This window comes from Capsella rubella, unplaced genomic scaffold, assembly GCF_000375325.1.
Source record: "Capsella rubella cultivar Monte Gargano unplaced genomic scaffold, Caprub1_0 scaffold_2, whole genome shotgun sequence".
NCBI lineage: Eukaryota > Viridiplantae > Streptophyta > Magnoliopsida > Brassicales > Brassicaceae > Capsella > Capsella rubella.
In genome coordinates, this window is record NW_006238922.1 from 3,421,221 (window position 1) to 3,435,484 (window position 14,264).

At 31.8% G+C, this 14,264-nt stretch overlaps 1 pseudogene; it reads right to left on the reverse strand.

The window, feature by feature from the left end:
• Positions 1 to 1,262: 1,262 nt before the first annotated feature.
• LOC17894144 overlaps positions 1,263 to 14,264 on the reverse strand; it is a 13,153-nt pseudogene continuing 151 nt past the window's right edge.

A 14,264-nucleotide genomic window follows, 5' to 3' on the forward strand; every position in this document is an offset into this window, starting at 1 on the left:
ATTTAATTGTTTTGAGTCTAGAAATAACTACTATTTTTGAGTTTATAATTTATTTATAGGTATTTTAGGACGTTTTGAGTTTAACAGTTTGGTTATCGGTTCAGTTTGATTCAGGTTTGTTTAGATACGAAATTTTACTAACCATTCGGTTATTTTAGGAATTTTGGTTTCGATACGGTTTGGGTTTTTGGTTCGCTTACCAATATTCTAAATGTTTGATTCAGGTTAAAAAATGTAAAAAATATATTATAACTCTGATTACACGCGACTAATTTTGGATATCAGAATTGTTCTGTGTTGGTATATGCCTTTTGAGGTCTTTATCTCACTACAATTTTGTTGTTGTGGTTGTTTTACGTAGTTCACAAGTTAATTCACAATATAATCAAAATTTCTCACGTATTTTGTTGACATCGTTGGACTTTTTTTAACATTTGCTTTCGCCTGTGTTAGTTTTGATTCTATATATATTTATCATTTTTTTTGTCTGTTGAATTACATCTTTAAAATATAATTAATTGTAGTAGCGCAGATTTTATGATAAGATAGTCTGTGAGAGATCTTGATCCTGTTAAAGATCTATGATCCAATTAGAAAACTCAAAAATAATAAAAATTAAAATTTCAAATATTAGCGAAACGTATTGTTGTCTTTGTTAGTAGTTTTTTTTCTTTGATGACATATTAATTCTTATTTTTTGTTTGTTTTCATTTTTGTGATTAGATGCGTTTTAAAATAGATTGACTTCATATACAAGTTTTCTTGTTGTTGGTATGTTTACCAATGAATAGTTTTATACCATTTTTTTTTTTTTTTTTGGGTCAAAAAATAGTTTTATACCAATGAATAGTTTTATGCATATAATCCCAAATCAGTGAGTACTAGTCTAACCAAAGCAATGAACACACAGAGATAAGCAAGAACACAATTGTAGATCATGCAAACTGAAGCATTTGATCCATCACATAACAATTATCTATATAAAAAATGATATAATCAATACATAGCAAACAATGGAAACGGTCGAAGGTTTACTAAAATGAGATCATCATCCCCTCCTAAGACGCTTCCTGGATACGAATTCCACTGACGCTTGTCGGATCTTATATGTTACCAAACGACTAAAGTCCCAACTGTTGTTTCCGTCGGTATTGTCCGCTAAGATCTGGATGCCACATTCAATAATGTCGAAATCTCGGTCTTTGCTGCTGAAATGGAGCTCTATCTTTCTGCTAATTTCAGAGGGGTCGATAGATGGTAAGCTAATGAGACATATAAATAGATGTTCCGCTTGGAATCCGGATACAGTTTTCGGGCGGAAAGTCTTTGCAGCAGATTTTCTTGAGTTGCCAATTACTGTGCAACGACACAATAGTTTTGAGTTTTCAAGTTTTGTGCCTTGATGACTGTAATTAGGTGATATCACGATGCAAACCTTAAATCTGTTGAAAGTGGTATGAGGGATTGTTAAGGAACTTCCTCTTGATCGATGATCATATGCTTCAGGTACTTCCCTTCCAGGTAAGACAACATACCTGCCAACAAACGATTGTTGGATAATCGCTCGTCGTGCTTGTTGACCCAATTTGAAGCAGTTGGTGAAATAGAGCCTTATATTTGAAGTCTTTAAAGGAAGATGTACACTTTCTAGTGATTCACAATCTTCTGCCATTAGCCACTTGAGCGAACCAGGAATCTCTGGTAAAGACGAAAGTCTTTTGCAGCCTGATAGTTTAAGGTATTATAGATTATGAAGATCTTTGATGCAATCTTCAATCCTCTCGATACCATTATTGCATAGGTGTAGCTCTATTACACTTTTGGGGAGATGAGTTGAGAAGGTCTTTAGATTTTTACCACCACGTATACTAAGAGTCGTAAGATGAGAGCAATGGCTAAGTGATGCAGAAAGTTCTTCTACCCGTGTGTCCACTATATCGAGATTTGTGATGTTGGTAGGAAAACTTGGAAAACTTCTCAGTCGTGTGCATTTATAAATGTTGAACCATTTAATAGATGCCAAGTTGATGAGAGTTGGAATGACTTCTAGACTTTCGCAGCAGCTCATCTTTAACTCAACTAGTTTGCGAAGATTTGCAATCGAGGGTGGAAGCTTTACCAAAGCAGTGCAAAAAGACAAATCCAATCTCTCTAGATTTGTAGCTTGTGTAAGATCTGGCAATTTCTTAAAATGTGAGGACCCAAAGAGCATCAACTCCTTGAGATTTGCAAGTGGCTGAATGAAAAATCAGACCATAATGAGAAATTACTTTTTCATCTTATTTTATGTATTCCTAACTAGGTTCGGACCCGCGCTACAGCGCGGGGGAATACTTTTGGATTTATTTTATTTTTAACGTGTTATATCGTATGTGTTATTATCTCATATCTTTTAATATCAACAAATATTATTTCGAAATATATATTTATTTCCAATTTTTTGAGAAAAGTTTGTATTCAGAAATGAAATATAGTATATAACTAAAACAAATAAAAGAATGTGTATTAAACGATGATATATTATATATGATGAGTTGAATGTAATTTATAGATGTAGTCAAAGGCAATATTGGGATTTTTAAAATTTCCATCATTTGGGGTTTTAAATTTCACAATAGCAATTGAATATAGTTATAATTTATTTGTATGTGAATGGAACAATGTCTTTATTAATTTAATTTTGTTATTTTTTTGTTTATATGTAAAAAAATTTATTTATAAGTTTTTATTGTTTGTTGGGCTATGATTATTGTCTAGTATTTATCTTTGGGCTCAATTTAAATAAAATAATAATAATATTTTTGGGCTTTATTGGCCTTTGTAGCGGACAAAGTGTAATTTTTGTTTCTTATTTCAAAATAAAACGCGTCAGACCAAAAAATTAATCTATCCTTAGGCCAACTCAAAGAAATAATCTTGTAGATAACAACTTTTGCTTTCTTATACCGACTATGAAAAAGGTATTTAGAATTTCTTTTTATAATCGGAATTAGATCTATCATCTCGGATTATGGAAGCAAAAGCTGCAATTACTTTGCCGAAGAGTCGATTGATTGAAGTGGATATATTTATGGTTAATCGGAATGTGTTTGGGTAATGTCATTTAACTTTGTATCTAAATCAATTTTACGGTTTCTGTAATTTAAGTGAATTTTATGTTTTATTAATTGTAGGATTTATTGTTTTTTGAATCAATTGATAATATGCTGAATCCGATGTGTTTTTTTTTATATATTTAAATTCTAAGTTTGGATTTATGTTTAAGTTGGGAATATATTGTATTTTGACAAAATTTTAAGCAATGCGAAGGAAGTGGACATAAATTTAAAAATGCTCATGGAAAACATATTGTTATAATTTGTAAGGTTGTGTACTCTACTGTTTTTATATGCTTACTATGTTTTGTATTAATTTTCAGGATAGACTGTAGCTTCTATCGAAAGTTTCCACTAATGACGTCGTTGGATTTGCATGTTCACAAAAAAATATGTGGTTTCTGAAGATTCTTACGGTCATCTAACCAGTTACGTACAATTGAAATGGTTGTTGCATACTTTTAACTTAAATAAATCTGGAAAAAATGTTTGAATTGAAATAAGTGTACTGCTTACCAACACTTATAATGGTAATTATTTGAAACATGAAAGGGAAAAAAACATAGACCTTTTACAAAATAAAAAAAAATAGAACATACAACACACACAAAATAAATAGACCTTTTACACACAAAAAAAAAAAAAAAAAATTGACGCCCACTTGATTTTGTTTTTTTTTGTGTGTGTGTGCTGTCTCTTTCTTCTTCTCTTCTTCTTCAAATGTTTCCCCAAATCCCTCCACTCACATAAACCCTAGAATATCAAATTCTCTCTATCCACTAATCCAGCTTATTTCTTGCGACTCTAAATCTTTCACCCGAGTAAAAAGCTTCGTTTTTTCTAATCCTAGTGTACTTCATCTTCTACTTTGAACCGTCGTTTAAAGTATTACTCATTCTCACTTTCTCCACCCATGGCTGCGCTACAACAATTGACTTACATCTATATATATAGGAAAACGTTTGGTTGGGTTCGATTAGGGTTGTTTTTCGAAAATATTCTTTCAATAAATTGCGTGATTAAGTCGGTAATATTTTCTTAACATTTATGGATTGATTTTGCTCATTTCACGCTTTCTGAACAATTTAATTACATTTTTAGTTGCCAAGCTCTTGTAGCTCTCCTGGTCAGGCGAAGTCACAGTTATGTGCATCGTTTGATGGGTTCGATACTTGAGCATGGCACGATAGAGAGAGAGAGAGAGATTGAGATAAGTGAATCAAAGTTGATTTAAACAAACTGTATCGACACGTAGTTTAATTGTATTAACAATAAATCCCGTAATATAAGTATCCAGCCAAAATAAGAATATGCTGAAAGAATATATTATAATGCAATGTTACCTTTTTGATTGAAGGAAATTTTAGAAACGATTAATCACAAAATTCAGAATGGATCTTACCCGTATCCATTTAGCTTAGATCCAATTTTAATTTTCGGGTTGTTTTCTTTAATTAACCCGACCCGGAATACTAAATTGTACTTCTCTTTTACTAATATAGAGATATCAAATATCGAATCTTATTTAATATCAACACGCATAAATAACTAACCTGAGTTCCTTCCCATAGCTTCTCAAGCTAGCTATATCTAATGTTGAGTTTGACAATATTCAGGGTAAAATCTAAGAGGAAGACTCTTTCTTGGGTATGCATCCCAATGAAATAAGCGTATACGACGTGAAAACTCCATCTCTTCTGGAATGTGCAATTTTTTTTTATTTTTTTTTCTCGTATACCAACCCACATTGTAGATTTTCAGGAATATAAGAATCCTTGGTTTAATATTATTCTAGAAATATTCGGTTTGTCCCCGGTTTAGGTCGTTATATCATGGGTGCTAATTCCTGCACCAATAATACCTAGGGCGAATAGCCTTTCAGTTGCATGACCCGCGACGGTGACCAAAATAAGTAACAATTCCGGCGATTCACTGAAAACAATGTATCGGTAAACACAGTTGATTAAAACAGCTTCACTGAAAATATTACACTATACACTAACGATGCGTCTATATTTTCGAAGTAGAATAATCAAACGACTTCACTTTTGACTATTACGGTGGTGTACAAGTACAAAAGCATAAGGATCTTCTATATTTCTTGTTGCAACTGATTGAGCGGCTAAGAAACGAATACGGCCTTACTTCTTAAATACATGGTTTGTGAGTTTCTTTTAGGGCTAGTCAAATCGCTTACAAGATTTAAGAGAGATCAAACTATGGATGAAGCTCGTACTTAAAGACTCTGATTTTTCGTATCTTGTAACTCTGGTTGTGAAGTCATTTTCATGATTATGAAAATAAGGTTGAAAAGAAACAAACAATGATTTGAAAATATGTTGGGAAGATTAATGCATGTGTGGAAGCTATATATATCTTGGTGATCTCTTTGCCAAAATTCTTACAATATTAGTGGGTGAACTCAAACTCCACCATCACGTTAACCATATTAGATTCTCTCCAATGTTGGAAAGCATCATATTGGAAATCAACATCATTAATGTCTTGTCTCTCTCCTTCATGCAAGCCATTTGTAACAGCTAGTTTATTTCTTCTTCTTCTGTATATTTGTTTCTATGTTGTAAATTCAGATTCAAGGGAAATGATATACAATTTTTCTCTATTCTCTTTTCTTCTATTCTCTTTATTCTTCCCTTATAAAACCTTATAATTCCTTATAAAATCTACATCCAAAACATGAGTGATATCGAGAGAGAAAGAAACTAGTGTATGAATGGTTCCTTAAAATTTAATCTGCAAACAATAGCGAAACTTAAACAAAGTCTAATAATGAACCGTACAATACACAACATCAACCAAGAAATCCAGATATATTCTCTAACAAGTTCAAAAACTAATGTGCTAAATAAAAATAAGTTCATGTCCACTACATAAGGCATAGAATAATCTGCCTTAACCAAAGCAATTAAAACAAAAAGATAACATTTGAAGGAACTTACTTGATCTTGATTCGTAGTCACCATCGTGGGCGGTATCTTCATCATTGTCGTCTGACACAAATTCAGGTATGTCTCCCTCTTCATTGTCTTCTTTGTTGGATGCTTCGCCTGATTCAGATTTAGTAATACTAACGTCGTCTTCGTCATCTATCTGCATATGGAATCCATAAGTAGGTGGAGGAGTAGCAAATGCTGCTGAATCTGGGAAAGGACAACAAGCCAGCTTGAGAGAAAGATCCAAGCAGAGGTCTTCTTCTTGAGGAGTAGCAAACACCGCTGCCAAATCTGGGAAATGATAACAAGGCGGATTTAGAGAAAGATCCAAGCAAAGGTCTTCTTCATGAGGAGTAGCAAACGACGCCGTCGAATCTGGGAAAGGACAACAAGTCAGCTTGATAGAAAGATCCAAGCATAGTTCTTCTTCATATTCGGTGGGAGCAGAGGTCTTTGTCACAGTACCAAGAAAGTCTTCCTGATTCACTGATACAGATTCGTATTCATGATCTTCTGATGTCCAGGAATTCACATTCAGATTGTCTTCTTTATTAGATGCTTTTCCTTCCTCGTCTGATTCGTCTGGGAAAGGAAAAGGCCGCTGCCGCTTACGAGAAAGATTCAAGCAAAAGATCTCCTTCAGAATACAAGAAAGTCTTTCGTATTCGTATTTGTGATCTTCTAATGTCCAGGATTTCAGATTGTGTTCTTTCTCGGATGTTTGCCAGTCTTCTTCTCCAGATCCCCAACATTTGATACCCTTTGGTACGTCCGTCAAGATCTTGACACCACATTCCTTAAAGTCTATCCAATATTGTGATCTACAGTTGAATTCAAGCACTATCTCTCTGCTCACTTCAGAGGGATCCATTAGTGGCAAGCTCATGACAAATATGAGTAGATGTTTCCGGTAAAAACCTACGAAGATATAATTATCCTCTGGAGACAAATCTAAGCACATATACTTGACTGAACTGCCAGAGAATTTGCAACTCCAGTCTAGATAGTCCGGGAGCGTTGGCACCACAAGGCAAACTTTGACTATGTTGAAATCGGAAGGAGCAACTGTTGAGGAATCTCCTCTAGCTCGATTACCGATGGAATCCTTATATCTGTTGAAATCAGAACGAGGAATTGTTACCTTATTTCCTCTGCCTCTGTAATCAAACTCTTCAGGTACTTCTATTCCGGGAAACAAAGTCAACCCCTTGAAACACGATCTTTGGATAATCGCTCGTTTTGCTTGTCGATCCAATCTGAAGCAATTACTAAAATAGAGGTTTGCTTCTGGTGTGTATAACAGGCCGCTTACTCTCTTCAGTGATTCACAATTTCTTGCCGATAGCTCAAGGAGCGAGTAAGGGAGCTTTGGCAAAGACTCAAGTCTTTTGCAATTTGATATATTAAGACTTTTTAAGTTATGGAGGCCTTTGATGCAGTCTGCAATCCTCTCAATCTGACTATCCCTGAGGTCTAGCCTTGTTACACTCGTGGGGAGACGTGTTGAGAAGGTCTTGAGATTTTCATTATTTATTATTTCAACTTTATGAAGATGAGAGCAATGCCTAAATGATACAGGCAATTCTTCTACCCCTATCATCTCTATCCTCAGATTCGTGATGTTGGTTGGCATTTCTGGAAGAATTCTCAGTCGTGGACAGTTATAAATATTGAAATCTTTTAGAGATGCCAAGTTGATAAGAGTTGGAATGACCTGTAGACTTTCGCAACTACTCGTGCATAAGTACCATAGCTTAGGAAGATTCACAACTGAGGATGGAATCTCTACCAAAGCTTTGCAATAAAACACATTCAATATCTCTAGATTCATAGCTTTTGAAAGGTCTGGGAGTTCCATCAAACATGATGACCTACACAAATCCATCACTTTGAGTTTTGCTAGCGCCGGCGCCTAGATGTGAAAAACAGAACATAATGAGAAATTATTTTTTTTTTAAAGAAAAAAAATGCCTAACTACACGAAATATGCTACAATACATAGCCACACATCCAAATTTTAAAAATGTATCCCTAACTACACAAACTATATGCATCGTATGGCCACATATACGAACTATATGTAGTCATATTGCCAACATCACGAACATTTTTTCGGTACACTTTTCGCCGGAATCCGGCGTTGACCAACATAAATATTTTTAAGAAAACATTTTTTAGGTTTTTAATATTTTTAAAATTATGTTATTGAATCATTTATAATATTATATAATTAAAATTTTTTTACAATATTCAATATAAAAATATTTTGTATATATATTCAATGCATTGATTTTTATAATTAGTTAGTTTCGATAATTTCAAAACTAAACTAAAAAAAAAACTAATTAGGTAAAATAATTGTAATCATTTTTTTAATTTTAATCATTAATAATGTGAATATTTCTAGGGAAACTTTGCAAATTAGTACATTTTTAGTCATTGTTGCCAAACAAACCAAATAAAAAAAATATTACAAAAAATGTGATTGCAAACCTATTGCCAAACACATTTAAAGACAGCAAAAAAATATAGTTAAATAAATAAAAAATAAAAACTAAAATTATGAAACCATATTAAGTTTGTTACCATAAAAAGTGGACAGTTAAATTCAAAATTAAACATATGGAAACAGATATAATATTAATTATATACTTTCAGATATTTTTGAAAACAGTAAATTATAATTAATGAAATGTAATAAAAATGATTATATATTGAACATAAAGAAATATGATATTTTAGCAAAAAAAAAAAAATGTTAGATTAGAAAATAAGCGACTAATCAAATTCTATATAGCATAAAATGTGAAGAAATATACAACATATTTTATTATATCATCAAATTTTAAAAACTATATAATTTTAAGAAGATAACAAAAAAATGTTTAAATTAAAAATCTGAAAATAAATCAATAATTTTTTTTTAAAAAATTCTAAAATGACCCATATTTTTAATAATATGGAACTGGACATAAAAATAACAAACTATTTTTGGATAGCTAAAATTCTAAAATTACAAATTTTACACTAAATATGAAAAATTATTAAGTTACATCTACATATATTATATCTATAGTATGATAGTTATAAAGCCACCTCTGTACATTCAATGTATTATACAGATAGAGGAATACCGAGAGTTGAACATAACATTATATACTTCGACATATTTCTTTTTGCATATAAGTGAATTACGATTAAGATCTAAACCATTAAAAAATATTATAATCCAAGGGTTAATTGGAGGGGTTAAGCATATAAATTTTTTTATATAATTTTTTTTAAAATATATTTTTTATTATATGTTAAGAAATATAACTATTTCTAAAATATGTTTAAAAACTTAGGAGATTTAATTATTGATCCAGTATCAACATGTCTGTTTTAGTTATCCAATTCACAAGTTTGATAGAAATCTAACTGATCAGTCTAAGCTAAGTTTCAAAATATGAGTGAAATCATAAATATATTAAACAGTCATAAAGTGAACCTAAACCAAACCAATATAAATTTTGATTTTGTAAGTTATAACAAATAAATATCTACAACATTATCCACCATATGAGTGTAGTTCCGAACTATTCTTCATAAACTATAGGACATAAATTTTAGATAACATAATTGAATAAAAAAGTTGGTAGTGATATTTAATTTGTAAAAATAAAAATATCTAAAATTTTTCTAATAAAAAAAAGGACTAGGAAAAAAAAGTAATGAGACAAATTCACTAATTTGGATTAGCCCTGAGACCAATTATCCGACATCCGTGATCCGATCCGAGAAACAGGATATCCGGGTAGGGCGGAGCCGGATCCGGATAGTGAAATAATGGATCCGGCCGGATACGGATACGGATAGTGGAAAATTTTAGACCGGATATCCGGATCCGGCATTTTTAATATTTTATTATTAATATTTATTAATATTAATATTATATAATATATTTTTCTTATTTTTATATATACTAAAAAAAAATTTTATTATTATTTTTAAAAAATTAATACATTTTTTTAATTTAAAAATTTTTTACGATAATTTTAAAAAAATTTATGATAATTTTAAAAAATAAAAAAAAATAATTAAAAGTACCGAATACGGATATCCGCGGATATCCTGTTTTTAATACGAATATCCGGTACCCGGATATCCGTCAGAACGGATCCGGAGCCGGATATTAAACCTACTGATCCGCCGGATACGGATACAGATCCGGATATCCTAAAAAAAGCCGAATATCCGGCTCCGCCCCAGGCCTAATTTGGATAGTTAAATTCAATTTTGACTTTCAAATATCAATTTACAAGTACAATACAGAAACATGAAATTTAAATAGCTAAAATTTCATATTTATTTTAAATATAGAAACATGAAATAATGGGTACATGAAGAGCTCGGGTAATTCGGAAAATAATAAAAAAATAGTATCTAAAGTAATGCTGGTAAAATACGAGACATAAATTTTGGATAACACAAATTCAACTAAGGGAGATACATATATACTATTTACTCATGCGAATTTCGAAGAACGGGTTTTTGGGGGTTAAAATATTGTAGTTCGTTGCAGGCTAGACATAGTGGACGAGTTTGACTCGCTTGACAACTATATTTAGGTCATTTGTTTCAAGAAGTTTTAGTGTTTTATGTTGTTTTTACCTGGTTTGATAGTTCACGATTTACATAGAAATTTAGATTATCACTAATCCGGTTTACACTTTCTCCGGGTCCGCTATCATGTCGATCTAAAGCGATTATTATTTCATACATTCAAAAATTTGAAGAAAGCAAAGCAAACGTATTTGTGGCTCCGAAACTCTTACCTATTCTTTTATATGTTAGACTAAAATATATAATCTCAAATGAGTTTTAAAACCATGATTATAAGATGGAAAACATGATATAGATGAGACATTACGGTTATGAAATAGTCACTTTTGTGACTTTTTTTTTTACTAATTTTCTTTTATGTAATGTTCTTAACTTAACGAAAACAAATCTGATAATTTCTTTATCTAAATCGAATTAAAAACGACATGAAACTGATACGAATTCTTCTGATTATGAATTAAATAACATTACTTAAAAATACGTTTACAAACTTTATCTTGCACATATGTAATATATTGAAATCAACCCTATACGCATGTATGTAATACAAACTTTTGAAATTACGTGCGGGTCCATCCCTAGTTCTCCCATTAATTTAATAACTAAAATAATAATTGTTTGAATTCTTTTTAAAAAAACTTTAGAATTAGAAAAATCATTTTCTTTTTTTTCTCTACAATTTGATATGCATATTATTTAATATTTTCAAATATATTTTATACAAATTATGATTCATACATTTATCTGTTTGTACAGAAAAACGTATTTGTACAGAAATACTGATGTACAATGTTTTATATCCGTACAATTGTATTTGTACATACATTATTCTGTACGATTGTACGTTTTGTACATATATTTCAATTGTACAGTGTTTATATATGTACAATTATATATATGTATTATTATATATATACAATTATATATGTACATATATACATATTTTATTCTTATAACTTATATAATATACAGTAAATATGACTGTAAAAATAAAAATTGTGTATATGTATGTGTATCTATACACTATAATAAGCGTACATATCATATTATGTAACTATTGCTATGCAAATAATTAAATTTAATAGTATTATAAAATTAATGGCATGCTTGTAATTATAACATTCAATTAAGGGTTTGAGAGTCATTCAAATAGTGTCGAATAGTAATCATTGTGTATTTCTCTAATTATAATAGTACAAAAATAGTTTTTGTACTATTTTGCTAATTTCTTTATCAAAATGTACTAAATCTCCAATTATTCCATATTTCTATTATCAAATATCATTATCCCTATAACTAACCTGGGTTCCTTTTCCTTCCCATAGCCTCTCGAGCTTGCTACCCTGCATTTCAAGTCTAACGAGATAGTTTGGGTCAAATTGAAATGATTTTCTCGGATATGCCTCCCAATGTAGTAACCTTAGGCTAGTTGGAAACTCCATATCCTCTGGTAAGTACATCTGTCTTTCTCCGCCATTTCTCCCACCCTTGACTTCTAAAATAAGAAGGTTGAACATTTTTATAAAAGCCTTCTTGTTTATTTTTAATCCGTCGATCTTTGCTATGTCCAGTGATAAACCTAAAGCTGATCCAGTACCCTAACAAATATTCCAAACTATAACATGTTAGTGCCCAGAGATAATCTGCTTAAATAATAACATGGTTAATAATGCAAAATCCTTGGCCAAAAAAAAAAAACAAAAAAAAAATGCAAAATCCCTTCAATTAAGAAAACTTACTTTTGCCTCTTCTAGAACATAACAAATATCCTGGGGATCTTCTAAAATCTTGCGTTTGGAAATTTTTTGTTTGGAATTAACTTCTTTAGCCATTAGGCGTAGCAAACTGTGCATTACCACTATACCTTGATCCATACGTATGAGATATCTATTAGCCAAGTTTTTCAACCCAAGTCTAACATCCAATACGTTAGTATCGTAGAAAATGGATGTCACATCATCAACACTTGCATAATGGAAGAAGGCTGCAATGAGGAGAAAAAGAACTTGGTCTTTCTCATGTAAACTTTCATAACCCACTTTCAATACACTCTCAATTCTTCCATCAAGAGATATTTTAAACCTTCGCAGTTCATCATTCCACTCACCATGGCTACTTCCCCGCAATGATGACCCTAAAACACACAGAGCCAATGGAAGGTTGTCACAAATTCTTACAACTTCAATCGCAAGATCCCAAAACCCATCAGGTGGAGAGGTTTTTTCGAAAGCAGAAAGACAAAAGATCACTAGAGCTTCTTCATTTGATGGAAACCCCACTTTGTATATAACATTAATACCGTGCTGCTTCAAAATCTTTTTGTTTTCAGTGACCACAATGATCCTACTTCCAGGACCAAACCAAGTAATATCAGGAGCCAAAGTCTCTAGTTGAGCTAAACTCTCCATATCATCAAGAATGATAAGAACCTTTTGATATTGAAGCCTTTCTTTTATCAAACCTAAATGACTTATTTCCATACCATTTTGTTTCAAAACTTTCGAAAAAAGTTCCTCATGTAAACGCAACTTCAAACGATGCTCACCAATATCAATCTTATAGTGTTCCCAAAGCTTGTCCACAAAACAAGAAAGATGAAACTTACTAGAGTGTCGACTATATAAAGCTCCGGCAAGGGTACTCTTACCAATGCCTGCAGGACCAGAGATTCCAACAATCTTAACTCCAAGATTATCAAAATCAAGCAAAGACTCCATTTCCCTCACATGATTGTCTAGTCCAATCTTGCCATCAAAATCCTTACACGGTGTGAAATTCAGTTTAAGTGAGACATCTCTTGCAATCTTCTCTATCTTTGTTGCTTCATCGTCCCTAACAAAAAGAAACAGAAAAAATTCATAAAGACACTTTCCTCTGTTTCCTAGCTGCACATAAACCACCCAATTATGGCTTTCCTCAAAAATTAATTAAACACACTCACAAAACATTTATGACCAAAATAAACAACTAAACACGTTTTAAGAAGCAATAACAAATTTTGACTAAACATAACACGAATTGAAACGACTACAAATTCTGATCAAGAATTGATATATATATAACTATAATCAAACTATTTCAGTTCATCACAACTTATTACATAATACATACACTAGCAAAATTTATGTCCCACGAAATTAAAAGTATAAAATTAGTAACAATCATCAAACTCATAAGAAAGAGAAACTGTAATTAATTAAAGGGATTACAAACCAGTTTTGGAAGTGTTCTCCCGCTATGTTTCCCACATAGTTCAAAGCTTTGCTCCATTCTTGCTTCTTATCGTCCGTTTTATGAGCACAAGTTTCCTTGAAAGCGATCCCAAAATCTCCGGTTTGTTTGCGAACATCAGAAGGATCTACTCCGTAGAAGACAGTCATCACGATTTGCCCATATTTTTTTTGGCAATCGACAATGTCCAAAAGCTCATCCAAACACCAACTGGAAGATGCATAGCTCTTTGTGAGCAATACGATCGCGATCCTCGATTCTCTAATGGCTGTCTTGAGAGATGAGGCAATGGTGTGGCCTCTCTCCATCCATTGATCATTGAACATCGTAATTCCATTGTCGCTGAACTGTTTGCGTAAATGGGTGAGAAGTGTCTGAC